We start from the raw sequence: 19,020 nt of genomic DNA, 5'->3' as shown, positions 1-19,020 counted from the left end.
TGGAAGATGAGCTGATTTGGACAAAGAATTCCTCTGGGCAGTATATAGCTAAGGAGGGGTATAATTCACTTAAGCCTACTATCTCTACCCCCTCTTGGCCATATAAACTATTTTGTCATGTTGCTTATCTTCCAAAAGCTGGGACTTTTGCTTGGCTAGCTGTTTAGGATAGGGTTCTCACAGGGTTAAGACTAGATAGATTAGGGATAATTGTGGCCTTTCCTTGTATCTTTTGCAATAATCATCTTGAGTCATCAACCCACCTTTTTTTGCATTGTGATTTTGCTTCAGATTGTTGGTATTGGTTATTTGGGAAGCTAGGCATATCCTCGGTTATTTGTAAGGACTTGAGTTCTCAGTTCAGCTCCTGGCCTCTCCTTTTCTCTTCATCCTTCTTTGCATGCCTCTAGGTTATTGCCCCATCAATTTTTATTTGGAACATATGGTTAGAAAGAAATGGGTGATTTTTTTAAAAGGAGAGTTCTTCATGGTTGCAAATTATGGAGAGGATTGAGTGTTATATGTCTGAGGTAGCCTTGTTGTATATTTTAAAGAATTTGGATAATCTTAATTCCTTTTCTAACTAGGATAGAAAAATTTCTAAGTTTTGGAAAGGTCTGTCAGTAATACCTTCTCAGGGTTGTGTCTCTCAAAAATATTCTACTGCAAGGAAGAGAAGGGAGGTTCTTTGGAAACTTCCTCCTTCTGGCCTTTTTAAACTTAATTATGATGGTTCTTTGAGAGGTAATCCTAGTCCAACTGGAACTGGCATGGCTATTTTTGATCATGATGCTAATCTAATCCTTTCATAGAGTCATGCTTTGGGTGTCAAAACTAACAACTATGCTAAGTTGTATGCTTTATCCTTTGGCTTGGATATGGCTATTAGCCTAGGCATCAAGAGTTTAATCATTGAGGGGGATTTGATGGTTACTTTCCAATGTGTCTCAAAGAAAAAATCACATGGTTGGCATTTATAATATGTTTTGGATCACATTTTAAAATAGTTAGAGTTCTTTGATTATTATCTACTTTCTCATTGTTTTAGAGAGATCAATAAGGTGGCAGATTTTTTGGCTAATCTTGTTATTGATGCTAATGCTAATCATTTAACTGTTAATAAGGAGGAGTTGCCTTCTTTTGATAGTATGCTCAGATGAGTAATCTCTTCATGAATGGGTACCATATATCTCTTGCATAAGAGGAAGAGATTTGATTTGGTACTTTCCCTTGCACTTGAAGTATACACTATATGGTAATCATTTATTCCTCATTTCTTGATTATCATTCTTTGGTATGAGTGGTGTCATGATATGACATGTCTGTTGTGATCTATTCGAAGTTATCTATCACGATACTTGAGTTTTGATCATAATTGGGTAAGCATTTCTTACTTGTATCTGATGGGGTATTTCATGTAATGTTCTTCTGCCGCCTGTACCGCGAGAGGTATTATGCTATTATTGTTTCAATTATGAAGATATCTCTTACAAGATTTAAATTTATTGATTGCCTTCATTTGTAATCATGAATTGTGTTGGCACTTCTTGATCACGTTTTTGTCTGCAGATGACTTTAAAAGGCGACAACATTACTGTATTTTGCGTAAGGCTTTTTTTGGTTCTTTCTTGAGTGTGCACATGTCAAATGTTTCTGCTCTTTCACGATACAGGGTTATTGTATATTTCCAAGTTGCGGTCTTAGATGAGGATACGAGAAGTAGTTTTGAGATGCTTGGTAAATTTTTTCGTTTGTTTTCTCCTTAGGTGGATTATGAGGTACGTAGGTTGGTGGGGAGTCTTTGGTTGTAGATTGGTTCTAATTTTTCTGGCTCTGAGATTTTGTCTTGATTTCTTACTGTTTGTTATGACATTTTGTATGATGAGGTTTTGCTCCAACTCTTGGTTTCTACATTCATACTTCCTTCGGTATGCACTTGGGAGCTTGTTAGGTCTACACTTGATAGCTATCATTTTGAGTTGGGGTCTTTTTACTATGGGGGCTTTCTTCCTCGTGCTGATCTTTTGGAAAATGGGCGGTGTGGGGAATTACTGTTTGAAATAAGAATGGGTTTAATCTGTGATAGATTGGGAGATACTTTGAAATCATTTCAAAACTTACTAGATTGGGTTTCACCTCATTTTGTGGATAAGGCTTTGGTTTTTCTTGTGGCGTTACATTCTCTGCTCTCACTTTGTTTTTTGGTTTCAATGCCTCAAACATTGGAATTCCCCTTGCAGATTGTTCCTCCTTTGAGAGAGGACAAGGAACCTCCTGATGAGAGCTCAAGCTCTTGGTTTTTGAATTGATTACATTATGCAGGTATCTTTTTGGTTCATATCTCTTTTTGATGCAGGTTATATCTCATGAATTGTTCAATTTTTGTTGGGATCTTGAGATGATTTGATGCAGCCTAGTTATTCGCTATGAGGTTGCTTCTGCAATTTCAAATTCTATGGTATCTTGGCCCTATGGGGCTATGTGTATATCTCCAATTTTTGAATGGCATCTGGACACATGATATATACATCTCTAAATCTATGTAACGGGTGGGTTTAGATGGATCTTGTACATGGGGTATTTAGGTTATTTTAATTTTTGCTTTTTTGGGCCGTAACCAGAGGTTTTCTTGCGGGTTCTTTCTTGTCGATATGCCCTTTGAACCCATTGTAAAACAAAAATTGAATATATTAATAAAAAATAGTTTAGTGGCATGTCCACTTTTATTGAAAAAAAAAAATTAATTAATTAAATTTGACCCTTCTTCTATTAAATATGTCAAATTTTGCAATTTGATTATTTAATTTATGTTGACTTTTTTTCCTCTCAAATTCCCTGATAAAATTAATTAATTATATTTCCCCGCATGTCTCCTAACCTTAACCCCCATCTAACCCTTCCTCTAACCCAGCCCACCTAGCTAACCAAAGTTTTTAGTCAACTTTATCCCTTATCCTCACCATACATGTGCACATTCCCAAAATATCTCAAATTTCCTAAAATTTGGGAAATGCCTTTGAATTTGGGGGAAATTTCCTAAAAAGTGGGAAAATATCCCAAATACCCTAAAACAAGAGAATTTACCTCTTTTGTAATCTCTTTTGGAATAGAACCTTCCAATTTCAGTGTCTCATTCCCAAATGAACATGTGTCCTCAGGGACACATGTCATTCCTTCCAATGACACGTGTCCTTCTTAAGGACACATGTCATTTGCTGGAATTTTGATGATGTTGTAATTGTCATTGATGGACGCACGCTTGCTTTGTGTACACTTTCTTAATGTATGAGTTATGCTCAACCAATATTTGCTCCAACCGGTATTATGTATTATAGTCTTTAGACTATCGGTGTTTTGCAGAAGATGTTTATCGGTCACAAATTGTATGAAGACCTCAAGCGGTTCGAGGATCTCAAGCAGTACAAAGGAACAAAGCGGTAGTTAACATTTTTCCAGTCTTCATTTTTGACAACCGGTAATCGGTAAATTGTATGAACCAGTATTACTCTGTGATGAGTTACCAACCGGTATTTCTATGATGAATTATCATCCACCGACACTTTGGCGGTGTTTTTTGTCATGTTACCAAATGTGTCTAGATGCATTGAACCTGGTAACTTGTAATTTAATCCTATTGGACCGACATGAAATCAAACTCCTTTATAAGGACATCGTGTCTAGGATTTTAGATGATGATGAGGTTTTGTATGTGCGATCATAGAAGAGAAGATTAGGTCTGTGTGAAGAGTAGGAGTGTGGAGATATTGAAGACTGAAGTAATGTTGAAATGCATTAACAGTGAGCTATCAAGGATCTAACCAAGCATACTGTGATAGTATCTAGATCACTCATAATTGTTGATTACTCACATCTTCAATAAGTGTGAAACCCTTAACTGGGTAGGCCTAGCAAAGCCTTTGTAAATCCTCTAACAAGGTGGTTCACAACTATGAATTTGAAATCCTCTCACAAGGTAGTCTTTAACAGGGCTTATCTCCTAACAGAGATCTAGATTCCTAACAGGATTTATTCTGGTGAAGAACATTGTATGACCTTAACCGGTCTGGTTTCTATTCTATAGATAGTTACTTGTGAGTTTTTGCTCACCGTGGTTTTTCCCATTTGGGTTTCCATGTCAAAACATCTTGTGTTATGGTGATTGTTCTCCTATGGGTGAATATTTTGTTTACTATTTGGTTTGCATTTATCTTAACCGGTTTATTAGTGAATTTGTTGTACCGGTTATTTGCTAAACTGTTTAGAAGTTTGAGTTCAGTGTTTTTCGGTATACTAATCCACCCCCCCCTCTTAGTATTCATCAATTGGTATAAGAGCCAACCTTTCTATAAGTCTAGCCACCTTGAAGGAGATATGGGGGAATACATTGTGAGGGAACTTACTCATCATCTCACTCAGACTGAGAGAGCCTATGATGAACTCAAAGTCAAGTATAAAGCCTCTCTGGCAAAAAGAAGAGAGCATGCTGAGAAACTAATGGAGCTTACTGAAAATAGTTCTTCTGATGAAGCAGACATGGATGCCCTAGTTGAAGAAGTTGAAAAACTGAATGAATCTAATGCCAACTTGAGAAGGGAACTAGAAGGACTGACTATCAGATTGTGTCAAGAGCTTGAGAACTGAAGGAAAGCTGAAGATCTAGTAAAAGACAAAGATCATGAGATCTCTAAGCTGAAGCAATAAATCAGTTCCCTTACCGCTCATCTCCAAGAGAGTAAAGTGGAAAAAGAAGAAATGCAAGGTGAACTAAACATGGCTATTTCTGAGAATGCAACCTTGAAGGAATCCAATGCTTCTATTTCCAAAGAACTCACTGAGTCAAAAGAGATACTTGCCAAATTCAATCAGAGTACTACTAAGCTAGAGCAAAAGCTTGAATCATAAAAACTAGTAAAGAATACCACTAGACTTGGTTTCTCCGGTTATGAGGAAGGTGAGACCTTTGGAACAAAAGATGTGGCATCAAAGAAGCAACCAGTATCAAAGGATAAAGGTAAGCAAAAGTTTAAACCTGTTTGCTTTAATTGTCTCAAGGAAGGACATACTGCTAATGTGTGTAGAAATAAGGCCTAATATAATTTTCCTTATTTTCTAAACAATAAGCCTAGATCAAATAGATTCAATGGAAACTGTTATGCATGCAACAAGTTTGGGCATAGAGCATTTGAATGCAGGTCTTTTTTGCACAACACTGGGAGATACCCTCCAAGGACTCAAGGATTTATCCTGGAACCCACTGTGAACTAGAATCCAAACCAGTATAATGCTTATGATCATCAGTCAGGTGGTGGTGGCTATCAAGTGACAACTGGTTGGAGAGCAACCTATTTGATCTATCATGGTAGCGGTTGTTGGCATATGCACACTCCAATGAGACATTGTAGGTGATTGAAGGTTTTTTCATTGATGGCAACCTTACAATCCTATGACACCGGCAAGTTAGTTCACCAGCAAGATCAGACTCTACATCGGCACTCACATCACCGGCACTGGTAGTGAAAGGAAGCATACCGGCACAAAGGGCGACAAGATTTTTGTTGTAATATATTTTGTTTATTATTTGTAAAAATCATTGTAAGCCAACTTGGCAAGTTGTAAAATGACTCTTATATAAGAGAGATCATTATAGAACATTTGTAAGTAAGATAGAGGAATATATTTAGGTGAAATAAGGCAGACCTATTATGCGAATTATAGGTTAAGGGTTTATGTAAGAAGCAGAGCAAAAATAGGTACTGGATCTGGTATTATAGATTCTATTTTGAAGTAGTACAAGACACTGGATTTGTATAATAATTTTTTGTAAGTCAATGAGACATCCTATTTTGTATTTGAGCAGTGAGCTCTAGGCAGTTGGCCTTCCTGCATGTGCAGGTCCCTCTTGTAGCAGTAATATTCTCTTATTGGCTGGTAAGTGAATATTGTGGGTCACAAATCCCACTGAGGTTTTTCCCACACCGGGTTTCCTCATTAAATCCTTGTGTTATGCTGTGTTTTTCATGTGGTTGTTTTTATCTATGTTTATTGCATTACTTTCTGCTTACTAGTACACAGTATTAATATGCTCTACATGTTTTAAGTTAAGAAAATCTATAAATTAGATAGATACTGATTCACCCCCCCCCAACTCTCAGTATCTATGGGAATCCTAACAATTGGTATCAGAGCCTAGTCCTCTATTTTCAGAAGCCTAACAGCTTGAGGAAGATCTTGACACCGGTAGAGATGGAAAACTTGATGAAGCAACTTGAAGGAGCTCTCTCAGACTATGATGCAAAAAAAACTAAAAAATATCAAACTTGAAGATGATCTAAAGGCTGCTCAAGATATTATTCAAGCACTTCAAGAAAATCTTACTATTTCAAGAAACAAGAGAAGAGAACTTTGTGAAAAGATGCAAAATGAGAATGATGAAAAAGAAACTCTTAATGATATGATAAACAAGCTAAAACAAGAGAACATGACAACAAAGAATGAGATGCGGGATATGACTATGAGATTTTATAAAGAAATTGAAGATAGAAAGAAGAATGAAGAAGATTTGACTAGAAGACTAAGTGATGTTGCAAATGAAAACACAAGACTCGGTTATGAAAATGATTTGTTGAAGATAGATCTGATACACACTCAGAATGACTCAAATGAACTGATGAGGTAGAAAGAAGTCTTAGAAAGAGAACTAGATACTGCAAATCAACATAAAGAGAAATACAAGAAAAGCTCAAAGGAACTTGGTAACTTGTTGAAGAATCAAAAACCTAAAGGTGACACTTCTAGAATTGGCTTTGAAGTTGGTGAAAGCTCTGATACTGTAAACACACAGGATCATAGCAAACCGGTAAGACAACCTACTGCTTATAAATTTAATGGAAAATGCTTTAACTGTAACAAGTATGGTCATAGAGAAAATGAATGTAGATCTAGAAATTATCAGAATATCAACACCCCCACCAGTCAATGTTCAAAATGCAATAAAATTGGTCATAACTCTGAGAATTGCAAAATGAACGTGAGATGTTATGTTTGTGGAAGATTTGGACACCTATCTAATCAATGCAGAACACAAACTGGCATAGGTTATGGGAAAGCTATTCAGAAGAATAATGTAACTTGTTATGCATGCAACAAAATTGGGCATATTGCTAAATTTTATAGAAGTAAAGGATCACCAGCAGACAACAAAGGTCCTAGTTTGAAAGATAAAGAAAAAGTTGAAGACGTTAAGCAAGAATTTTCAAAACAATGGATCAGGAAATCAGAAATGAATGTGGATAGGAATACTACTCCACCGGTAGAACCAAGCAACACTCCACTGATAGAACAGAGTAGCACTCCACCAGTAGGAGTCTCTTCATCAAATTGAAGAAATTTCCTTGAGGGTTTGGAAATCAATGAGACATATGCTATTATTCCCTCGGTTGATGGTAAGAAGTTGAATTTACTTCTATATCGGTAGATATGCTAAGTGGCTACTTAACCGACAAGCATTAAATGTGGTAGTTGGGAAAATTGACATTATAAATTAATGTTTCTTTTGGCTCCATTTCACTTCACCGAGAATTCAAACATTCGAAGAGTGGGAAATCTCCAGAGCTAAGGCATTTCGAGCAAAGAGGCAAAGCACTTCAGCAATCAATCCTTCCTAAGGCAGAAAAAGGTATTTATAATCATGGCATCCTCCTCTACACCTAAATTCATAGAAAACCCTATTGTAGTCGAGGTAATCAAACACCCTACGCCCGTATTTCAGCTAGTTCCCGAGATAGCTAAAAAGGATGACAATGTAGGTACTTTTTCCCAAATTCCCAAAGGAGTTGTTTATGTAGAAGACCCTAGAATCTATATCCATTGCCATATAGAAGAATTGGGAGATGAAGAAATCAAGGACATGTACAAATGTGTTATCTGTGATGATTTTGGTAAAGTAAAACCTGAACACCAAATTATTGAAACCCTAGGATTCACAGAAATCCTCAGCATTCCGGATTTCCCCAAGGAAGTTATTAGGATAGTATTGAGCAGAGTACATGGTGCATAATTTTGGTTAGATTCAATCCATAAAATTACCAAGGAAGTGGTGAAAGTTGTAACAAGGTTACCCTCCACCGGTAGTAGACCAGACAAAATAAAGAAGGTCTCAAATGACCTAGTAATGAACTTAACTGGTGCAACATCTGACAGAAGGTCTCTAAGGGTTAATGATGTGACCGATATAAATGTTAGATTTGTTAGCATGATCTTAGGATACAAAGAAACACATGCAAATAGACTTAACTCAGTTTCCAGTTTATGCATAAAAAGTGCACATGATATGGTAAGAGAAAATGTGAAAATTGATGCATGTGAATGGCTAAAGGATGAATTGATTGACAATTTAGGGAAGATCAAGAATGATATGGTAATTTACTTGTATGCTTAATGCTAAATATAACCAAACAATTTCCAGGTATGGTTAATAAGAACCTTGGATTTGACATACCGGTAGGAAATCAATTATCAGACTTATTCAACAACATGGGTGAAAACAAGGAAAAGAATATCAATGAGTATTTTCAAGCACTAAAGGCCATAATGAACAAAAGAATCAGACTATCACAAGAAATTGTTAACAAATACAAGAATGATATATGTTTTGTAATTAAAAAGGATGAGATTTGGATGGAATTAGTTATCCCAAGAACAATTTGGGTTACTGAGATGGACTATGAGACTGATGACCACATCATTGAAACATATGCTAAAGCACTTCTGGAAGCACCAAATGAACCTAAGGAAGAAGTATTTGGTAGTGTTGAGACCATTGAAAGCCAAATTCAATCTAAGAAGAGAGTAAAGAAAGTGGAAGCAACTATGAGAAGAGGTTCAAGGTAGGCTAAGGCTATAAAAGAAGATGTATTGAAACAAACTGATATCACTGAAGATGAGCTACAGGCACAACAACCAGAAACTCACCTATCACCAGTAGCAGCTTCTTTAGAGAGTGACAAGCTAGCTCAATTTAAAAGAGTTGTAAGGAAAAGACAACCTTCACCGGTATCCACACCCTCGCCTAGAAGAACTAGACAAAAATAACATGCAGTGAAGTCTCCGGTAAAGAAGACAACACCAAAGAAAAAGCTAACAACAAAGAAGAAAAGGAATAAACAAAACATTGCTCTGATTGACAGACTGTTGGATGAAATCACAGAAGAAGGAAAACTCAAGAACATAGAAAAATTGTATGACACACTATCAGCTGATGACAAAGAGCAAGTTGAAAATAGTGTTATTTTACACCTAGATATCTATAAGAAGTTTTTTATGGAAGTTGTAGATGAACTACCAGATGAATTATTCAAGAGACTAGAAGCAAGAAGACAATCTGTTGTAGAACTTGACAAGAAGATCAAAATTGAAAAATTACTTGTTGTCTACCCAGTTAACTCTCCAAAAGAAATAGATGATATGATTGCAAAGGCCAACCGGTCAGTATTCTCTACTGCACACTGACATATTGCACTAATGGTAGGAAGAGTAAAACAGGTAACAGAAGAAACAGAAAATGGATGGGATATATTCCTTGTGGAGAAGGAAAAGCAGGAAGATTACAAGAAACCCAAGCCTATCAAAGTCTATCAGAAGGACAAAGATAAGGGTAAAGGAAAGGTTGGTGGACCTCCTAGTATCAAAATAAAAGATAACTTATCCCCATCGCCTCTGATTACTACACCGGTAACAACAACAAAAGACCAATCGGTAGATGAAAGTATGGATGTATCACAAGAGGATACTAATTCTAATCCTGAAGTACTATACACAGTGGATGTTGATACTCAAAAGGTCAACATTGTGATAGACAAGGACACAACTAGTAAAACTGACATGGCTAGTGAGCCACTGGTAGCTGACAACACTGTTAACACTGAAGGAAAACTGGCAGATGATAGCACAGGGAAAAAGATAGAGACACAGACAGAGAAACAAACAGAGCAACAAGCTCCAGAATAGCAATAGGTTCATGTGGAAATAGTGCCACCGGCAACAAGAGAAAAACAAAAACCCTTGCTTAAGGAAAAGGAAACACGGACTGACTTACCAGAGGTCACTACAAGCATGGTTACTTCCTCCACCAGCGGAATTCAAAATGTTGGTTCCTCCTCAGCAGGCTACAAATCAACCAATGTAACTGAAGTTCTTTTAGATTCTTTGAAGAAAATAATTGATTGTAGTTCACAAGCTTATAAAGCTATAGATGACACAATCCCAATTTTGAGGATGATAGCTCCAAAATGCAACATAGATAATAAGGATTCTTTGAGTCAACTTGACACTTTGTCGAAGTACATTACTGACAACACAGTGACAGTTGAACAAATAAAGGAATAGGCATTCAAAGATAGGTTGGAAATTGAAAAACAAAAATTCTTTGAAGATCAAATAAAGAAGTGTACTAGGGAGTTTGACACACTTCTACCAGAACTATGTAACATATTAAAGGAATTTAAAACTCTGTACAAAGATACTTGCAAGACAAAATTTTTGACAGTAGGCATAGATAAGAAAATGAGCAAGATACAAGAAGAAATAAATAAACTTGCAGACAATTTTGTTAATTCACCTGATACATTATCAGTTTTTTAGCAAAAGATAATAGGTTTTGAGGAAGAGTCACTGAAGCTAGAGAGAGAAAAGGAGAGAATAATAAACAAAGCTGAGAATCTGAGACTAAGACTGAGTCCAAGACTAGACTATCTAGCATCCTTGAGAAAGGAAATATCTGAAGCAATAGTACAAGGATAGAAAACACCGGCAAAGCATATGCAGCAACTCACCGATACAGTTCAAAGAATAGAGGCAGCAATAAAAGACAATAAGAAGTTTATGGAAAGCATAAATTTGGTTTTGGTGGATCTCTTTCAAATTGTAACCACCCAGCTACAGGGTTGAGACAGAAAACCACAACTCTATTGACACCTTGACAACCTTTGTCATTGATGCCAAAGGGGGAGTAGTAGTATGAGAAAATAATCAGCAAAAGATTTATCTGCTCGGGAGGAGTTCACATATTTTTGGTAATATTTTTTTGGTACACATTTTTGGATTACAAGTTTTGGAATTTTCTCATGAGTGTTGCCATCAATGTCAAAGGGGGAGATTGTTGGCATATGCACACTCCAATGAGACATTGTAGGTGATTGAAGGTTTTGTCATTGATGGAAACCTTACAATCCTATGACACCAGCAAGTTAGTTCATCGGCAAGATCAGACTCTACACTAGCACTCACATCACCGGCACCGGCAGTGAAAGGAAGCATACCAGCACAAAGGCCAACAGGATTCTTGTTGTAATATATTTTGTTTATTATTTGTAAAAGTCATTGTAAGCCGACTTGGCAAGTTGTAAAATGACTCTTATATAAGAGAGATCATTATAGAACATTTGTAAGTAAGATAGAGGAATATATTTAGGCGAAATAAGGCAAACTTATTATGTGAATTATAGGTTAAGGGTTTATGTAAGAAGCAGAGTTGAAACCGGTACTAGATCTGGCATTATAGATGCTATTTTGAAGCAGTACAAGACACTAGATTTGTATAATGCATTTTTGTAAGTCAGTGAGACTTCCTATTTTGTATTTGAGCAGTGAACTCTAGGCAGTTGGCCTTCCTGCATGTACAGGCCCCTCTTGTAGCAGTAATATTCTCTTATTGGCCAGTAAGTGAATATTGTGGGTCACAAATCCCACCGAGGTTTTTCCCACACCGAGCTTCCTCGTTAAATCCTTGTGTTATGGTGTGTTTTTCATGTGGTTGTTTTTATCTTTGTTTATTGCATTACTTTCTGCTTACCGGTACATAGTATTAATATGCTCTACATGTTTTAAGTTAAGAAAATCTATAAACTGGATAGATACTGATTCACCCCCCCTTCTCAGTATCTATGGGAATCCTAACAGTGGTCACACTACTACAACATGTAGAAGGAAGAATGGTAGTATGAACAATGCACCATGTAGAACACCTGGAATGGTATGTTATCATTGCAACAAACTGGGACATACTGCCAAAACCTGCAGAATGAGAAAGAACCTATCGGATAATATACCAATCACTCCAAAAGGGAAGATTGATGTTGAAACCATTCAAGCGGGAATGAATAAAACATGGAAAAATAAACCTGAAGAAGTGTCACAAGATGAACCAATTTCTGCACCTAGCGTGGAAGTCTCTAAACTGGCAAACTAAGCTTCAGAAAAGCTTAGGGGGAGCATATCAGTGAAATATTTGAACCACCAGTTTATATCGGTAAAGACCTTAATCGGTATACGTTACTTGTCAATCGGCAGAAGATTTTGAAGTGGTAAAAGGAAAAATTAGGGTTTGTACCTTAGCGGTGGAGCATTTATTATGGTAGGTGAAAGATTGTTTAAAAGGGATTTTTGATGCCATTTTCACTTATCTGTTTTCGAGCGAAGAATTTTCAAGTGTAGAGCGATAAAGAGAAATTCGTCAAGTGATTCAAAGTGAATTCAAAATCTTGCAGAAGAATCTAGAGATCATTTTCAATCAACCAAGTGAAGAACACCAAAGCAGTAATCCAGCAACCAAAGTGGTGTGTTGTGAGCGACATTGCAAAACCCTAAATTTCAAAGTGTGAAGGTACTTCTCAAAAATTTTATCTTTCATTTAATCATGGCTTCTGCATCGCACTCCAGTTATAGTGCACCTGTAGACTCGATGAATTTTATTCAAAAGAAGATGAAATACAATGCCCTATCCCAGATACCCACTGGATTCATAGTTGAGGAAGATATTTCAACTTATATTGATTGCAAATTGGAAGACCTAGGATCTCTAGTGATCCACATTCCCAGCTAGGTCTATTCTGTGGGGATGACAAGAAAATCAAACTGGAATATAGCATCCTAGAGAGGAAGAAACTACACAATGTAGTTTATTTTCTTGAAGAGTTCAAGGAATATCATATCCGCATCATCTTGAGCAAAGTACACGGTGATAAAATGTACCTCGAACGGACACATGATATCACATCGAAAGCAATTCATGTCGTCACCAATTTCTGTAACATTGGTGAGGTGCCAGCTTTAAGGAAGGTCATCAAGACTGAAATGACTAAGCTCACTAGTTCTCTAAGCGACCAGTGGGGAATGACTGTCAACCACATCAAAGATGACTTGGTTAAGTATGCTTGCATGGTGATCGGCTACCGGGTGTTTTATGCCAGCAGAATAAACTTTGTCCCCTATGCTGTAGTGAATGCCGCCTACAGAATGATTCAGGAAGACGCCTATTTTGACTTATGTACTTGTTTGCAGAAACAACTACTATTGAACCTGAAGTCCATCAAACAGGACAATGCTCTAAGGTTCAAGTTTGGACAGCCTTTGATCGGCCTAATTTTCTACTTTCAAGGCTATTTTCTAGGAGTAGGTGATATTCAATGGTCTACTAGCCAACCTGTCACTAAGCAAATTAGGGAAAGTCTCCAAGCGGTAGGAACTGGATATCCTGAGGTTCTAAATAAATATTTTGATGAATTCAAGCAAAAAATGAGCCAAATGATGAGGATTTCTGGAGATATTGTAAAGAAATATGAAGATGACATCTTCTTTATCATAAAGGTAGATGAATGCATAATGGAAGCGGTAGAGCCAAGAAAGGAAGTAGTAGAACCTATGGGGTATGAAGTAATGTATGACATGTTGGATGGGTATGCATCTACCTTGATTGCATCACCCTTATATGCAAAGAAAAAGCAAACCGACACCTACTTAGAGAGGGTAACACCGGTTGAAGATCCTATAGTGAAAAAGGGAAAGGTAGTACCATCGGTATCGACACAGGTTACCTCAGCCAGCCTAAAAGTGACCAAGCAGTCACCTGCCAAGAAGAAACCAGAATTTACACCTGCTAAAGTATTTGAGAGAAAGAAAAAGACCAAAAACAACTCACCAGAGTCAGAGGATACTGAACCGAAAGTGTAGCCTAAGAAAACTAGGCAATCAAGCAAGAAGGCTAAGTCTATCAATAATGCACCTGCATCATCAACACCAGTAAATATAGGCATCTCTTCTTATAAGCCTCTGACACATTGTCAAAGGACTTTTAAGAATATTAAGAGAAAGGTGCTTGATGACTTAAAAGAATATGTTGACAATTTTTTTGATAATGAGAAGGAAGAAGTAGAGCAGGAAATGATAAAATATATGTGTGTTAATGACTAGTCACCATCTGAAATTAGATCGGTGACACCTGATTCTTTATACAATTCTTTGGACAATAAATAGCGCATTGCCATTGAGAAAGAATAGGAAATAAGGGAGAAAATCTTTGTCAGTACTTTTCCGATGCCTCCAATTTTGAATTGTTTGAGATAATGGACAAGAATAAAGGTCTCTTCTTCATGAGAAGAAGAAGAAGACTCAGACTACTAGAAGGTAGAACCTCTGAAGTGGAGAAGGACACTCATCTACATACCAAAGCTTTTGTCTAGTTACATCAAGTGTCTGAGGCCAACAAGAAGGCCGAACAAGAACCTGACCTATCCTCAGCCAAACCGGATGAGGTATTTGATGGTGAAGGAGAAAGAGTTACAGAACAGGTTGACACTATTGATTTTGATGCATTGGATGTTGAAGATGTCACTCTAGATGCAAAGAAGGAAAAGGTTGATAAGGAAAAAGTAGAGAAAGAGAAATAGGACAAGGAAAAATAAGAAAAGGAGAAACTAGACAAGGAAAAGGCTGATAAGGGGAAAGTGGAGAAAGAGGAGGACAAAAAGAAAGTGGAAGACAAGAGGAAACAAGAAGAGGAGAGAAGAGGAGAAGAAGAAAGAAGAGAAGAAAAAGGAGGAAGAGAATAAGAAGAAGGAAGAACTAAAGAAGAAACAAGAAAGAACCAAAAGAAGAAAGAAGGAGAATAGAAAAGAGTAGCAGAGGAGAAGGAAGCAGAAAGAGCCAATCAAGCAGAGACTCCCAAGGCAACCGGTGCTCAAGCCAAACCGGTTGACATCACCAGTCCTATTGATCTCTAATCTGCAGATGAATCGAAGCTGCTTCAAAGCATAAAGCTTGCACAGAAATGATTGGAAGCATTGAGGAGGAAGAAGGAGCAAGATGTTATTCAAACTGCAGTTGACACTCTTACCAGTTTGATTCCCGGTACTAACCTCCCCAGTACTGATTCGTCTTTGTCAAAGCTTAAACTTCTATGTACCGTTGTAGAGGACCAGGTCCAATGCCTGGAAGAAGTTGCTGAAGAAAATGCAAAGAAGAAGCATGAAAATGCACTCAACACTGCCTTAGTCAAGAAACTGAATGAGCTCCGGTCTCAACTTTAGAAACAACATAAGGATATAAGTGTTTCTATGGATGAGGGCAAACTACTGTTGAGCAAAATCAGCCAACCCCATCTATTTTGCGATGATGTGCTCACACAAAAACATAAACTCTAATCAAATTTGTACGCATACATAAGCAACTTCAAGATGCCATATGATTCCTTCACTACATATGGGAAAATAGTTCATCGTTATCAGCTTCAGTCTGCCAGGATAGAATTGGAGATCAGCAACTAGTCAAGAGATTTGCAGGAGCTTCAACTGGTCTTATTACCCAGACTGCAAATTCTTTAGAAGCACTTTCTCAATCTAGAAGCCCTAACGGTAACTCAAGAGATGAGTACCTTTGATGCCATGGAAGAACAGGTATCTCAGATGCAAACTGAGAGTGAGGTTGCTACCTCATTACTTGAGTCATGGTCATTAGCCATGAAGACTTTTTGGCAGGATTTTAAATCTATTTTTGAGAAGTTTCATTCCTTATTGTCATAAACATTTACTCAATTTTAATGATAATGAGAAACGGGATTATTTTGTAGTACTTTGTCATTATTGGAAAAGGGGGAGTAGTATTTAAAAATTTTGGTGAATGTTACCATTTCATGTATACTTTCATGTTACCTCTTTAAGGGAGTAGTATACATTGTAATTTCTGCAAAAGGGATAGTGTATATGCTTAGGGAGAGAAATTTTGCATATGGCATATTTTTGTTGTAAAAACACTTAGATGTAAAAATTTTCCTAAGTGTTGCCATCAATGCCAAAGGGGGAGATTGTTGGCATTTTGATGATGTTGTAATTGTCATTGATGGACACACACTTGCTTTGTGTACACTTTCTTGATGTATGAGTTATGCTCAACCGATATTTGCTCCAACCGGTATTATGTATTATAGTCTTTAGACTATCGGTGTTTTGCAGAAGATGTTTACCGGTCACAAAATGTATGAATACCTCAAGCGGTTCAAGGATCTCAAGCGGTACAAAGGAACAAAGCGGTAGTTAACATTTTTCTAGTCTTCATTTTTGACAACCGACAATCAGTAAAATGTATGAACCAGTATTACTCTGTGATGAGTTACCAACCAGTATTTCTGTGATGAGTTATCATCCACCGACACTTTGGCGGTGATTTTGTGTCATGTTACCAAATGTGTCTAGATGCACTGAACCTAGGAACTTGTAATTTAATCCTATTAGACCGACATGAAATCAAACTCCTTTATAAGGACATCATGTCTAGGGTTTTAGATGATGATGAGGTTTTGTATGTGCGATCATAGAAGAGAAGATTAGGTCTATGTGAAGAGTAGGAGTGTGGAGATATTGAAGACTAGAGTAATGTTGAAATGCATTAACAATGAGCTTTCAAGGATATAACCAAGCATACTATGCTAGTATCTAGATCACTCACTTGTTGATTACTCACATCTTCGACAAGTCTGAAACCCTTAACCAGGTAGGCCTAGCAAAGCCTTTGTAAATCCTCTAACAAGGTGGTTCACAATTGTGAATCTAAAATCCTCTCACAAGGTAGTCTTTAACAGGACTTATCTCCTAACAGAGATCTAGATTCCTAACAGGATCTATTCTGGTGAAGAAAATTGTATGACCTTAACCGATCTGGTTTCTATTCTGCAGATAGTTACTTGTGAGTTTTTGCTCATTGTGGTTTTTCCCATTTGGGTTTCCATGTCAAAACATCTTGTGTTATGGTGATTGTTCTCCTGTGGGTGAATACTTTGTTTTCTATTTGGTTTACATTTATCTTAACCAGTTTATTAGTGAATCTGTTGTACCGGTTATCTGCTAAACTGTTTAGAAGTTTGAGTTCAGTGTTTTTCGGTATACTAATTCACCCCCCCCCCCCTCTTAGTATTCATCATCATTCTCATCTATGACACTTTCCCTTCTCGGGGACATGTGTCTCATTCTCATGCCTCTCCATCTCTCATTCAAGCCTATTTAAACCCCTCATTTTCCTTCCAAAATGGATCCACTTTCATTTTCATACCCTCATAATGCAGAAATTCTCACTCATTTTACATCAATTTAGCAACCATCTTTACATCTCATTGTATCTTAATCCATTTTTCACTTGCCATCATGAAGTAAAATCAAGTATCTACCATATAGAAAGCACACATCAAATCAAGGAACAATCAAATCAAAGGAGGAAAATGGAGTTTGCACTTTAATTATTTTTATGTTGTTTATCTAGTTTTCTTTCTTCTTAACATCCTAGTCTTGAGTGTGGTTGAAATATGAGTCTATTAATTGCTTATTTTATCTTTTCAATCATTTACATTCAAAAAATTTCCATACACTATCATGTGGTATATTCAATATTGAACTAATAGTAATCATGACATTTCTTACCTGGCTATCAAGGTGATGCACTTGTCCAAATAGGATGAGGGAAAAAATACTGCTTGAAGTTATCAACCATTTTCTTTGTAAGGAAAATCTTGTTATTTGATGTTTGATATTCATTTCTAACTTGTTCGATGAAATATTGGGAGTCACTACAGACATGTTGTTGTATGGTATTTCATTAGATAACCATTCCAAGTGTTGTGATCAAAACTTAATATTTTGTCATGTTATTTTTGGAAGGGAAAGCTAAATTTATAATCATTATACTTTGTCATATTATTTGTGGAAGGAAAAGATAAATTTATAATCATATAGAGAAATTCAAAAATTATTAGTAATTTTTTAAAAAAATATAATAAACGATATGTAGAAAAAAATGTTAGGGAGTGAGTGAGGAAAACTTTCAGCCCCATCAAAAAAACATCTACTTAAATCTAAAAACAAAAAAATTACAAGCTTCAATTTTCTCGTAGACGATTCTATTCCATCCTATAGAATAACTTTTTTCTTCACATAGGATCCCCTAATTCATAAAATTAGATCTTGTAACCAGTCCATGAAAACCTTCAGAAAAGGGTGTCTCTAGGGAGGGATTGAATGTTTTTTATATATAAAGCATCAGAAAAAGCGTGTTGACCCTATAAAAAATAGCTTAAAGGAAAACTAATTCAATGATCATTAACAATGCAAAATATTCTTAAACTCTCTTAATATCAAAAATAGTCTTAAAATTATATAACCAACAAAATAACATAGGCCATAGTCATCAAAATAAAAAACACTAGACATCCAGAAGTAGCAGGTTAGCCAAATAGTTGGCCTCCATATTTAGCAAGGAACTTGAATAGTTCCTTATGCTTCCCATCCTTGTCACCATATTTCTCAAGCTCCTTGTCTTGTATCAAATAGAGAGTAGTGGCCAATCTATGCCTTACTTTAGAGTTGAATTTTGACATGCTCACCAACTTATTTTCTAGGTCTAGCACCTTAACCTTGAGCTCCATGTGTTCAACAGTAGTGATATTATATTTGGCACATGCATGGGCATCACTAACCAGGTTTGTGAGGTAATCTTAGTGTTGTCAAAGTCCTATAAGTTGCTTCTCTTGAGCTGCTTACTTATAGTATTTTCTAAAAATTTCTTCCCCTCCCTAGTTTCATCATAGTCTTCCTTAGTGTCGAAACTCTCCTCTTACCAGGATCAACTTTAATCACCACATTATCTTTAATCATGGGATTCCCTTCAAGCCTGTTGAACCTTCTAGCATTAGTGCCAACAACATCC

This window comes from Cryptomeria japonica, chromosome 4 (assembly GCF_030272615.1).
Source record: "Cryptomeria japonica chromosome 4, Sugi_1.0, whole genome shotgun sequence".
NCBI classification, from domain to species: Eukaryota; Viridiplantae; Streptophyta; class Pinopsida; order Cupressales; family Cupressaceae; genus Cryptomeria; species Cryptomeria japonica.
This window is presented reverse-complemented; position numbering follows the sequence as displayed.